The sequence below is a fragment of the Rattus norvegicus genome, chromosome 1, assembly GCF_021556685.1.
Source record: "Rattus norvegicus strain SHRSP/BbbUtx chromosome 1, alternate assembly SHRSP_T2T, whole genome shotgun sequence".
Taxonomy (NCBI): domain Eukaryota; kingdom Metazoa; phylum Chordata; class Mammalia; order Rodentia; family Muridae; genus Rattus; species Rattus norvegicus.
This window is the reverse complement of record NC_141534.1, coordinates 122,628,376-122,640,455: the sequence shown is the minus strand read 5'-3', so window position 1 is coordinate 122,640,455 and position 12,080 is coordinate 122,628,376. Positions and strand designations below refer to the sequence as shown.

General features: G+C 34.1%; 1 long non-coding RNA gene across 9 annotated transcripts in view; it reads left to right on the top strand.

The window, feature by feature from the left end:
• LOC148007676 (uncharacterized) overlaps positions 1-12,080 on the top strand; it is a 42,415-nt gene that overhangs the window by 10,019 nt on the left and 20,316 nt on the right. For 4 of the 9 annotated variants that reach the window (XR_015646431.1, XR_015646436.1, XR_015646435.1 and 1 more), the window contains 3 exons: positions 641-720; positions 2,022-2,259; positions 3,151-3,267. This is a non-coding gene — a long non-coding RNA (uncharacterized LOC148007676). Of the gene's footprint in view, positions 1-640; positions 721-2,021; positions 2,690-3,120; positions 3,268-12,080 lie in introns of those variants that run through there. The other 5 variants (XR_015646429.1, XR_015646434.1, XR_015646430.1 and 2 more) reach the window with 2 other exon arrangements.

Genomic DNA, 12,080 nt, shown 5'->3' with positions numbered 1-12,080 from the left:
TACACATAGGATAAATTGCAAGCTTTCTATTACATTTTTCTTCTTAGAATATAACCCGGGATCAGAAACAGGCTGAGCCACCTTTACACTCATGCCAATTACTTATTATTTAAGTGAATACTAGGATAGTATTTACTTTATTGTATGTGTTTGACTTGTGTCCTGGATCTCTAGTTGATATTCAGATATTCATAGATCCTTCAAAATTACCTATGTCCAATTTAACTAGTAACATCAAGAAGATAATTTGGCTGTTAGCACACCAACTATACTTATTAATGACATGAGGTCTGTTCCCATCTACCAGTTGCTGCCTAAGACTACAGCTCAATGGTATAACTTGCCTTAGGCACCTGCTCCATATACAGGTACATATACATGAATTTCAAGTAAGATGCTAGGGTCTTCTTACTTGCTTATTAAATACATTCACTACATTTTCAGAGGACTCCATTTAGGCATTTTACCACATCTGTCTTTGTAGGAACTGAAGCCTCTGCTTTGTGAAGTCTCACATACACATAACAATTGGAAAATTGATGGAAATATTTAGTATTAAATGCAAATTGTTGTGAGGACATGGCTGATCCTCACTTGTTTCATATATATCCTACTTTGTATTGCATCCTTTATTTTTCAGGTGCTCATGATGACGTACTAGCCCTAACCTGAGTACAGCTGATGGAAGTGTAAGAAAATATACATTCCTGAAAACTCGAAGTAAGAAAGGATTTGCCTTTTTTTTTTCATTAGGCCAAGTAAGGTCATATTTTTTGAAATATTGTTTCCACACATTCTGATTTTCTGAGGTAAATTGTTTGCAATGATGAGTATGGAACTCAGGTCTCCCTTATACTTACAGGACAAATGTTCTATAAAGGAAATACAACTGTAGTTTGAGTCTCTTTGTTTTATAAATGTTTGAGAATCATGGTAAGCTATCATCAAATACCTATGTAGTTGAGGATAAACATGAGCTTCTGATAACATTGTTTACCAATCTCATACACTGGGACTCTGCAGTTGTCCGAATTAAGAGCACTTGTTCAGGCCTAAAAAGTACCAGTTAACACTATTTTCAGACTTTTCATATAGTCTTTTTAGGAAGACATCTTAATAAAGTAGTGATTTAATATATGTATACACATTATCAATTTGTTAATTGTCTTACATATTACAATAGTTTCTTCACTTGTTCCTTATTAAAAAATGCATTAACAGGGCTGGAGATAGGGCTCAGCAGGTAAGATAGTTAACTGCTCATCCAAAACCCCTGAGTTCAATTCACAGCAACCAGAGGGTGGTTTAAAACAATCTACAATGGGATTTGATGCCCTCCTTCTGTTAATATGTCTATAGACAAATAGTGTACTCACATATATAAAGGAAAATCTTTATAAAAGCCAAAGAAATAAAACAAAACAAACAAATTTGAAGTTTTAGAGATAGTAGTTAGTGAGTACTGCTCATGCAAATTCCCAAAGTTTAGTACCTAGCAACTACGCATGGTAACTCATGAGCATCATACATATACACAGGCAAATGCAAATAATTAAAACAATAAAAAATATTTAAAAATGTGACCGAAGCAATATAAGTATTTATTAGGGTTCAAAGTTTAATAGGAATTCCATAATTTTAAGGGACAACATGGCAACAGGAACATGATGCTGATGATCATATCCTTTGTGAGAAGTCAGAATGATCATATAGGGAAAATGAGTTTGGCAAAACAGGCAAAATACAACTTAAAATTGTATCATAAGAATGTTTTTGTCAAAATAACAGGGATAATGACTGTACACAAAGAAAATTAAAATAGCTAAACAAAATAGAAAACTGACAGCCCAAATCAAAAGAACACTAGAGTAATAACAATACAAATTTCTTGTATAAATAAAATTCTTTTGAGTAAACGAGATAATAATCTAATGTCATAAAAATAGGTTTTTATAACAAAAATGAATGGTATCCTTTGAAAATGAACTAATAGTTATCATTTTCTTCCTTTGTCCTTTCAGGTGGTTATCAAATCTTGGTTCTACAGCTGACATAATGATCTGAAAGGTTGCAGAGAGTAAACACTCTTGTGAATCATCATAATAGAGCTCAGATATTTGAATAGAGACTGGAATTTTGATTTGAAGACAATTTATAAATATTTTCTGATTGTTAATTTGGAATTAACTCAAGAAGTAGAGACACTACTACATGGATAATGATTGAATTGACATTGGCATCGTCTCAATGTTTTCATAAGTATGAAGTATATTTCATGATACTTTTAAAGTTAATTATAGAGATTGTTTTCAATGATTTTCTATTTATTAAAGGGTTTAAGTAATGCGTAGCATATTCTGATTTGAGTGGTGACATTATAGAAATATACCATTTACAGTTAGAACTGTATGGTGCTTTACTTTTATAGTGCATTCCAAACTTGGGGTTTTCTGGTACATACAGTTTTAGCTTATTTTTAAATAATTCCATCTTTTTATCGGTCAAGATAATAGCTTCAAAGTTACATGTCAAATTTCTTTTACTTTGAAATGCATTGGCTATGTATACAAGGTCGACATTTGATTAAATGCCTTAGCATTTACCAGGACTATCATTTATATATTTATGTATGTATTTATGTATGTATTTATGTATTCACTATTAAAGTATTAAATCATTACATTACTCATTTCATTGTCTTGTTTGAGTTTCCATGCTGAGTATCTACATTTGTGCATTTGTAATCGAGTCTGCATGTCATGTATGTCACATGAAACATTATGTGTTTTATTAATAGGTTGTACATAAATTATGCATTAAATATGTGTTCTCTTATGCCATAGTTTTGTGTTTTTCTTTTGCAAGCATCTTTTTGTTCATATCATACTTACCTGTCTTATCACCCTCGTTTTTATCAGATCTTTTTCCGTCTCTTTTTGATCTTCATTATTAACGTGCTGGAGTATTTAATAATGTTTTTAAACATGTTGTCAAATTTGAGCATATTAGAAAACACAATTTGCTTTATGTCTATATTCTGTCTCTTCCATTGTTATTACTGATGATTTATACTGTCTTACCTGTTCTATTTAGTTCAGACTTGTTTCTCTTATTTTTCAGAATATTCACTGTAGTCAATTTTTTCCTCAGAATTGATGCTTACAAATACTTGTCAACTTGGAGATACACTTTTAGTTTTATTTGCATCACACTTAATAGATTAGAGAATAGATTGCTTTAAATTTATTCTTCATATACAACCTCAAGGTATGTCATTCTGTTTGTAACTAAATGTTTTCTTACCTATACATTCCATATATTTAACTACTATAATGTCTGGTAAAATGAAGTCAATATGTGGATATATGAAAGTCACTTTCATATTTTATATAATAGTCTACATTAGATATACATAATGTTAATGTTTTACTGTCATTTGATTACAAATAAGTAACTTTGGAATTATTTTTGGAATGCACGAGCAAAAAGCACTGTAGGTAATATCCCATGCTAATTCTGCAAAGTCCATGTTGGTTCAGATGTTTTGGGAATTAAGTTATCCTACTTAAAATATAGCCTGTACCACATTACGATCTAGTTCAGATTGGACTTTTGAACATTCACGAATTCATTTCCTCAGTGCCTCACTCAAATAAAAGTTAAGATTTCTGAGCATTGAGTAATATTGAATTTTATTCTTTGGGCTAGAGAGATATGTAAGCAATTTAGATTACAGACAGAGTTCCATTCCTGGCCCCGACTATGTAGGCCCCACATGCCTAAAACTGCAGGTGCAGTTACAAGTTACAGCAGCACCTCTCCTGGAATCTAAACTCATGTTCATATACACTGACATAGGCACATAGTAGCAATAATTACTTGTAACCCCTTTTTAAAAAATAAGTCACATTTCCTAAACAGATTCATTTTTATATATTTGTATTTAACATTATTCTGTGGTTTCTTTTCCCCTGAGACCATTTAAGTGGCATAGGTTATTTAACAAGATTATATTTTTTTAAACTCTGGGGTTTAGTAGTATATTCATACAATCTATTTTTTTCATTAGGTAGGGCTGTTAGTATTTTGATGCCAGACTACATGAAGGATTTCCCAAAATTAAGCCATAAACATAAAAGATTAAAGTAATTGTGTAAAGAATTTTTTGTTTTGAAGTTCATCATACGTTGAAATGTTTACCTAAGTTCAGAAACTAATTTGGATATATCAGTATTAACTAATATATAAGCCTTATTCATATTTGTGAGCCTTATTGAGTTTTTATTTATATATAATGGTTTTATTATATTTGACACACATCAAATTAGTGAAACAATTTTGTCATTCTTAACATTTTTCAAAAAGTGCCCATAGAATTTAATTTTTATGTGTATGAAACTGGCACCTATAATTTGGGAATATATGCATATTCCTCAATTGAAAAATATGTGCTTTTATCAGGCTCTAACATGAAAGCCTTCATTACTTCTGTTTTTGTTTCTGTGGTATTTTGATTTCATTTAGTGCTCCCACTTACAGGATTTTTTTAACATGAGTAAGGCTACATCACTGTATCACTTTATTCCGAGCAACTATTTGAATTGTCTATAGATTCCAAAGAAGTGTATAGTTATGTGAAACATACCCCATAAAAGTCCAATTCCCATTTCATATCCCAATGACAGCATTTCTCAGCTCTTGGCCATACTTGTGCTCTTGAATTTTGAAACCTCCCTCTCTTTTAAGGTCTCTGAGCCTTCAGTGCATCAAAAAGCTGCTCAAACACTTTTGAGCACCTCCTTATGGCTTGGTATTGCCTGCTTCACTAGTGATAAAGTTTTTCTCTTACATTAAATAAAATTAAGCAATTGTTTAACTTAATTTGTACCATTCGGCTCATTGTACCTGGAAGTCCGGTTTGTTGCTTGCTGTATTCATAGCAATGTGATCATGAATGAATTTTTACCACGAAGCGCATTCCATCCTGAAGAAAGCTAGCCAGTATGGATGAAAATTCATCTCAGTTTATATATGATAAAAATATGTTATAAACCTAATATGTGATACAATATGCAGCATGATATTAATTTTGGGTGACACGAGCAATGTCAGGAGCCTGTTTGATTTTAATCTTTTGACCTTAAGAGTCTCACTGATACCACCATGCATATGAGTATTTTACATCAGGCACTAAGGTTTAAAAACATGACTTCTGGAATCACCATTTTCTACATGTCAGTAAACATATACATACATACATACATACATACATACACACACAAACACACACACACATATATATAATATATATATTATATATATGTATATATACTTTTGAAAAAATCTATAATCCTACCTATATATGTTCTCTCAATTATAGAGCCATTCTAACTTCCAGTATTTTCAGTTAAACCCAAATTAAAAATTTAAGGTCTATTATTAATAGGGAATAGAAAACAAGAAATTTGTATTCCTGCACCTTGGATTCACCTCATTCTATAGTTTATTCCTTTAAAAATCCATATGACTCTATGACTTTTTTAAATGTTTGCTTTCAAGTGTCATTTATATGCTACTTAGTAATCTTCAAGCTAAAAAATTCCTCCCATTCTATAAGCTACCAATCTCTTGAGTTGTGAACTGGTAGCCATAATATTTATGCTAAGCACGTGTAATGTCAAAGAAACAAAAACAGAAAACATGAGACAAAGAAGTCCAAAGTTTCCATTGAGATTGTTTTGTGTTGGATAGCTTCTAATGAACATGCAACTTTTCCACTAAAAGTGCTTTGTCATCAGTGAAACTTTTTGGTGAAAATTAATGTTTCATTTGCAAGCAATTTAGCTCCTAGAGGTAGCTTTGGCATTAAAGAGTGATACATGTTTCTAATTTGACTTTCAGCTGTGGGGGCATAACTGATAAAGACACATGTGTGCCGTGTGCATGATGCTACATTTTCATATGTGACTTTCTTATATTGTACTTAGATGGCCTTGATCCTTGGTGTTTGATCCACACCCTCTGGCCATTATATCCTTCTCTCTTCTGAGAACTGAGGGGTAGGATTTGATAGAGACATCCCCTTTAGCTATGTACACTCCAGGATGTTGTATGGTCTTCAGCAATTAGTATCTTCAGGTCAAGTTTGGGAATAACCACCTGTAGTCTTTGTGTAGTCCAAGTTGCTTGGGGATTCCCATTGGACTGCTTTTTACAACAATTCAACTACATGTACAATAATCCCAACTTCCTTTGATCATTAGATTGCCAATTGGGCCGTTTGCCTCCTTTTTTGGTGATATCAGATAGATTATATCCCTTTGCTTGGTCCCCACATATTCATAACTGTCTATTTTTCTTTCCAATCTGTATATTGAAATCTTTATTTGGTCATGGGAGATGTCAGTTGGCCTGTATTCTGTATTGTAATTTGGTGATTTCTTTTAAGGTTTTGTTCATATATGTTCTGTGAGGGATTATGCTAAAATTTTGGTGGGGATTATGTTGAATCTTCACATTCATTTTCCCAAAATAGTAATTTAATCCTAATGATCCATGGATATAAATATTTTCATCTTTTGATAACTTCTGCAAGTTTTTCACTTGCTTAGTTATGGTTATCTCAATGTTTATAGAGATTTCTGTGTAAGGAACTGGTTTTTCTTTCTCAGTCCTTTTGCAATTTGTTCATATAACTATATGTATTATTATTTTTCCTGTTTCCAAATAACCATCATAAAAAGAATGGGAAGTGTTCCTTTTATATCTGTTTTATGAAACAATTTAAGGAATATTGCACTTAACTTGATTTTGAAATTCTGGTGAGAGAATTTTATCTGTCCTCTCTCACTGTTTTCTACCCTCTTTGTGTCTCTTTCTAGCTTTTTATTTTTTACTGAAAAAAAATAGATACACACCTTCAGTCCCTAGAAGGAGAAGCAGGGTATATCTCTCTGTTCAAGTGTTTTTTGACAGTAAATTCCACTATAGACAGGCCTGCACATTATAATAAAGTACGTTTCATTTCTGATTCTGCTAATTTGGGTCCTCTTTTTCTTTTGGTTAGTCATACTAAGGGGTTCACAATCTTTTTTAGCTTCTTAAAGAACTAGATCTTTGGCTTATGTATTCGTTTATTATTATAATCTTTAATTTTGTTTTGATTTCTGCCTTCATTTTTATTTGTATACAATGTGTTTTGAGTTATTTCCTCATATATTGCAACTTTAATCACTTTATCATTATTTTGATCTTTTAGGTATTCATTCTTTATTGGATACTTTTTAATTTACATTTCATATGTTATCCCCTTTCCACCAACCACCCATCAACCCCTTTTTAAACTCCTGGCCCAGACATTCGCCTACACTGGCAGGTCCAGCCTTGGTAGGACCAAGGGCTTCTTTTGGTGCAGAACAAGGCCATTATTCTGATTTGTAGCCAATTAGAACTACAAATTTCCAACTTGGGCCTGTTTTCTGTTGTGTCCTAGAGGTTTCGTTGTTTTCATTTCTATTTTCATTCCAGGGTTTTTTCCTTCCCTTCTTAATTTCTATTAACTGTTCACTATTTAGTAATGGAGTCATTTCCTCAGAGAGTTATTTGGTCTTCATTAGTTGAATATCTGTTAAAGGTTTTTTTGTTGTCAAGTTTAAGTTTTAGTGCAGTTTGGTGAATTAGAATACAAAGAGCTATTCCATTTTTTTTTTTGGTTTTGTTTTTTGCTGTTTTTTTTTTTTTTTTGTTGTTGTTGTTGTTGTTGTTATATGACGATTTGTTTCAGGCCTCTATAAGATTTCATTTAAGAACATTTGCTTAGCCTTGCTTGTTCTGATACTTCCTATTTATATCAGGCTGCCCTCAAAAATCATAGTGATTCATACATTTGCCTCTTCTTTTTGTGTCTTAGAATTAAAGATCTGCCCTACCATACATGCAAGTAAAGGTCTTTGATTTTGGTTCCTTTTTGATTGTTTAGTGCTTCTTTCTTTTCTTATTTATAATTTAGGCCTCAAAGACTTTTAATTTAGTCCTCTTATGACTGTTTTTTGTTTTCTTTTGTATTTTGGGGTTTTTTTTGTGCTCTGTATTTTTTGGTATTTTAAGGATTGATTTTCGTTTGTTGTAGAAATTATTTTTTTTCTTCTTTGTCTTTTTAATGGCAGGTAGCATTTAGTAATTTTTTTTTAATCTCCATGAATTTATTTCTCTGTTGTGTTCTGCTCTTGAATTCTCTAGCTCTTACTGTGCTCAGATTCATTATAAAATGATATTTCAATTTTACTACAGTGCTTATTTTATATAATGTTTCTTTATTTCTTTCCTGAAAAGAAAGATGAAGAAACCATTTTTACCTCTCCTGATAAAAGTAGTTTAATGCCATTTTACACATTGTAGCATTGTGATGCCAGCTGATTTGCTAGGTCCATTTGTTTTGGGTAAGGATATTTAACATTACACACTGAGATAGTGCCAGTCTTTTAGGACAAGATAAGTTTCTTGGAGACTGCCACTGGATGAAGTCAGTAAATTAATATTTCATGAATAAATACAAAGTATGTTCACTTATATTCATCTCTTCTTAGTCCAATGAACTCTTTCCACCGTTTTGGCCTGCTCATTTAATATTGGTATCTTGTATCTGTCTAGGAAATTGTCCATTTCCTGCAGATTTTCAAGTTTTGTTCAATATAGGCTTTTGTAGTAGGATCTAATGATTTTTTGAATTTCCTCTGACTCCATTGTTATGTTTCCCTTATCATTTCTTATTTGGTTCATTTGGACACACTCTCTGTGTCCTCTCACTAGTCTGGCTAAAGGTTTATCTATCTTGTTGATTTTCTCAAAGAACCAGCTTTTGGTTCTGTTGATTCTTTGCATGGTCCTTTTTGTCTCTACTTGGTTGATTTCAGCTCTGAGTTTGATTATTTCCTGCCTTCTACTGCTCCTGGGTGTATTTGCTTCTTTTTGTTCTAGAGCTTTTAGGTGTGGTTCAAGTTGGCTGATACATGCTCTCTCCTGTTCTTCCTGCTGGCACTCAGAGATATTAGTTTTCTTCTTAGCACAGCTTTCATTGTGTCCCATAAGTTTGGGTATGTTGTACCTTCATTTTCATTAAATTCTAAAAAGTCTTTAATTTCTTTCTTTATTTCTTCCTTGACCAGGTTTTCATTGAGTAGAGCATTATAGAGCATTGTTCAACCTCCATGTATATGTGGGCATTCTTCCCTTGTTGTTGTTGAATGCCAGCGTTAGCTCATGGTGGTCTGATAGGACGCATGGGATTACTTCTATCTTTCTGTATCTATTGAGGCCTGTTTTATGACCTATTGTATGATCAATTTTGGAGAAAATACCATGAGGTGGTGAGAAGAAGGTATATTCTTTTGTTTTAAGATAGGATGTTCTTTAAATATCTGTCCATTTCGTTCATGACTATTCTTAGTCTGTCCATGTCTCTATTTAATTTCTGTTTCCATGATCTGTACATTGATGAGAGTGGGGTGTTGAAATCTCCCACTATTATTGTGTGAGGTGCAATGTGTGCTTTGAGCTTTAGTAAGGTTTCTTTTACGTATGTAGGTGCCCTTGTATTTGGGGCATAGATATTTAGGATTGAGAGTTCATCTTGGTGGATTTTTCCATTGATGAATATGAAGTGTCCTTCCTTATCTTTTTTGATTACTTTTAAATAAAATTGATTTTATTTGATATTAGAATGGCTACTCCAGCTTGCTTCTTCCGACCATTTGCTTAGAAAGTTGTTTTCCAGCCTTTCACTCTGAGGTAGTGTCTGTCTTTGTCCCTGAGGTGCATTTCCTGTAGGCAGCAGAATGCAGGGTCCTCATTGCGTATCCAGTTTGTTAATCTATTTCTTTTTACTGGGGAGTTGATACCATTGATTTTTGAGAGATATTAAGGAATAGTGATTATTGCTACCTGTTATATTCATATTTGGATGTGAGGTTGTTTGTGTGCTTTTCTTCTCTTTGTTTTGTTGCCAAGATAATAAGTACCTTGCTGTTTTCTAGGGTGTAGCTTGCCTCCTTATGTTGGGCTTTACCATTTATTATCCTTTGTAGTGCTGGATTTGTAGAAAGATATTGTGTAAATTTGGTTTTGTCATGGAATATCTTGGTTTCTCCATCTATGTTAATTGAGAGTTTTGCAGGATACAGTAACCTGGGCTGGCATTTATGTTCTCCTAGGGTCTGTAAGACATTTGTCTAGGATCTTCTGACTTTCATAGTCTCTGGTGAGAAGTCCAGTGTGATCCTGATAGGTCTGCCTTTATATGTTACTTGACCTTTTTCCCTTACTGCTTTTAGTATTCTTTGTTTTGTGCATTTGGTGTTTTGACTATTATGTGTCGGGAGGTGTTTCTTTTCTGGTCCAATCTATTTGTAGTTCTGTAGGCTTCTTGTATGTTTATGGGCATCTCTTTTTTATTTTATTTTTTCAGAGCTGGGGCCGAACCCAGGGCCTTGGGCGTGCTAGGCAAGCGCTCTACCGCTGAGCTAAATCCCCAACCCCGAGGCATCACTTTCTTTAGGTTAGGGAAGTTTTCTTCTATGATTTTGTTGAAGATATTTACTGGTCCTTTGAGCTGGGAGTCTTCACTCTCTTCTATACCTATTATCCTTAGGTTTGATCTTCTCATTGAGTCCTGGATCTCCTGTATGTTTTGGACCAGCAGCTTTTTCTGCTTTACATTATCATTGACAGTTGTATCGATTTCTTTAGAATCTTCTGCTCCTGTGATTCTCTCTTCTATCTCTTGCATTCTGTTGGTGATGCTTGTATCTACAGCTCCTTGTCTCTTCCTTTGTTTTTCTATATCCAGGGTTGTCTCCCTTTGGTGTTTCTTTATTGCTTCTATTTCCATTTTTAATTCCTTGACCTGTTTGATTGTGTTTTTCTATAATTCTTTCAGGGATTTTTGTGATTCCTCTCTATAGGCCTCTACTTGTTTATTTATGTTTTCCTGCGTTTCTCTAAGGGAATTCTTTATGTCTTTCTTGAAGTCCTCCAACATCTTGATCAAATGTGATTATAAATCTAGATCTTGCTTTTCTGGTGTGTTTGGATATTCAGTGTTTGCTTTGGTGGGAGAATTTGGCTCTGATGTTGCCATGTGGTCTTGGTTTATGTGGCTTGGGTTCCTGTGCTTGCCTCTCTCCATCAGGTTGTCTCTGGTGTTACCTTGTTCTAACATTTCTCACAGTGGCTAGACTGTCCTTATAGGCCTGTGTGTCAGGAGTGCTGTAGCCCTGTTTCCCTGTTTTCTTTCATCCAGTTATTGGAACAGAGTTTTGCTTTTGGGCATGTAGTCTAACCTGTCTACTGGTCTTCAGCTGTTCCTGGGGACCTGTGTCCTGGGTCCACCAGGCAGGTTGCTTGGAGAAGAAAAATTGGTCCTACAGCTGAATTTGCTCCTTGGGGGCTGCTTTTGAGCTCTCAATGAGGGTGGCAACCAGGAGGGCCTGCATTACCTTTTCCAGGGGCTCTGGTATACCAGGGTCCCAGATGGCGTAGGTGTTTTCCTCTAGAGTCAGAAATGTGGGCAGAGTGTAGTCTCTTCTGTTTTCCCAGGCGTGTCTGCTCCTCTGAAGGTTTAGCTCTCCCTCCCACTGGATTTGGGTGCAGGGAGGTTTTGATCAGGTCCCTTCAGATCTGGGCGCTGTCTGGACCCCAGGGGACCTGCGGCTTGAGTGACCCTATCTTCCGGTTCCCAGAGGCCCTATAGCAGTATGTATTCTTAACTTATTCTATCATAGCATTTTTGTTGTTTCCTTTTTGGAATTAAGGTATTTAATCACTTTTAATTATAAAGGGAAACCATCTCCTCAGACCTCCTATACAGTAATCGCTTAGAAGACTGCCATAGGCCTCTCCTAAATAGGAAAACAGAATAATAATTGAATATACAAAGGTCATCTCTTATTTACTACTTCAAAGTGTAAAGGTATATTAACACAATGAATATAAGATTAAAACAAAAATAACAGTTTTGGAAATGAAGAACGTAGAGGAGCAATGAAAATAGCAGTGATAACTGCAGGGAGTTGCTGAAGTTTAGA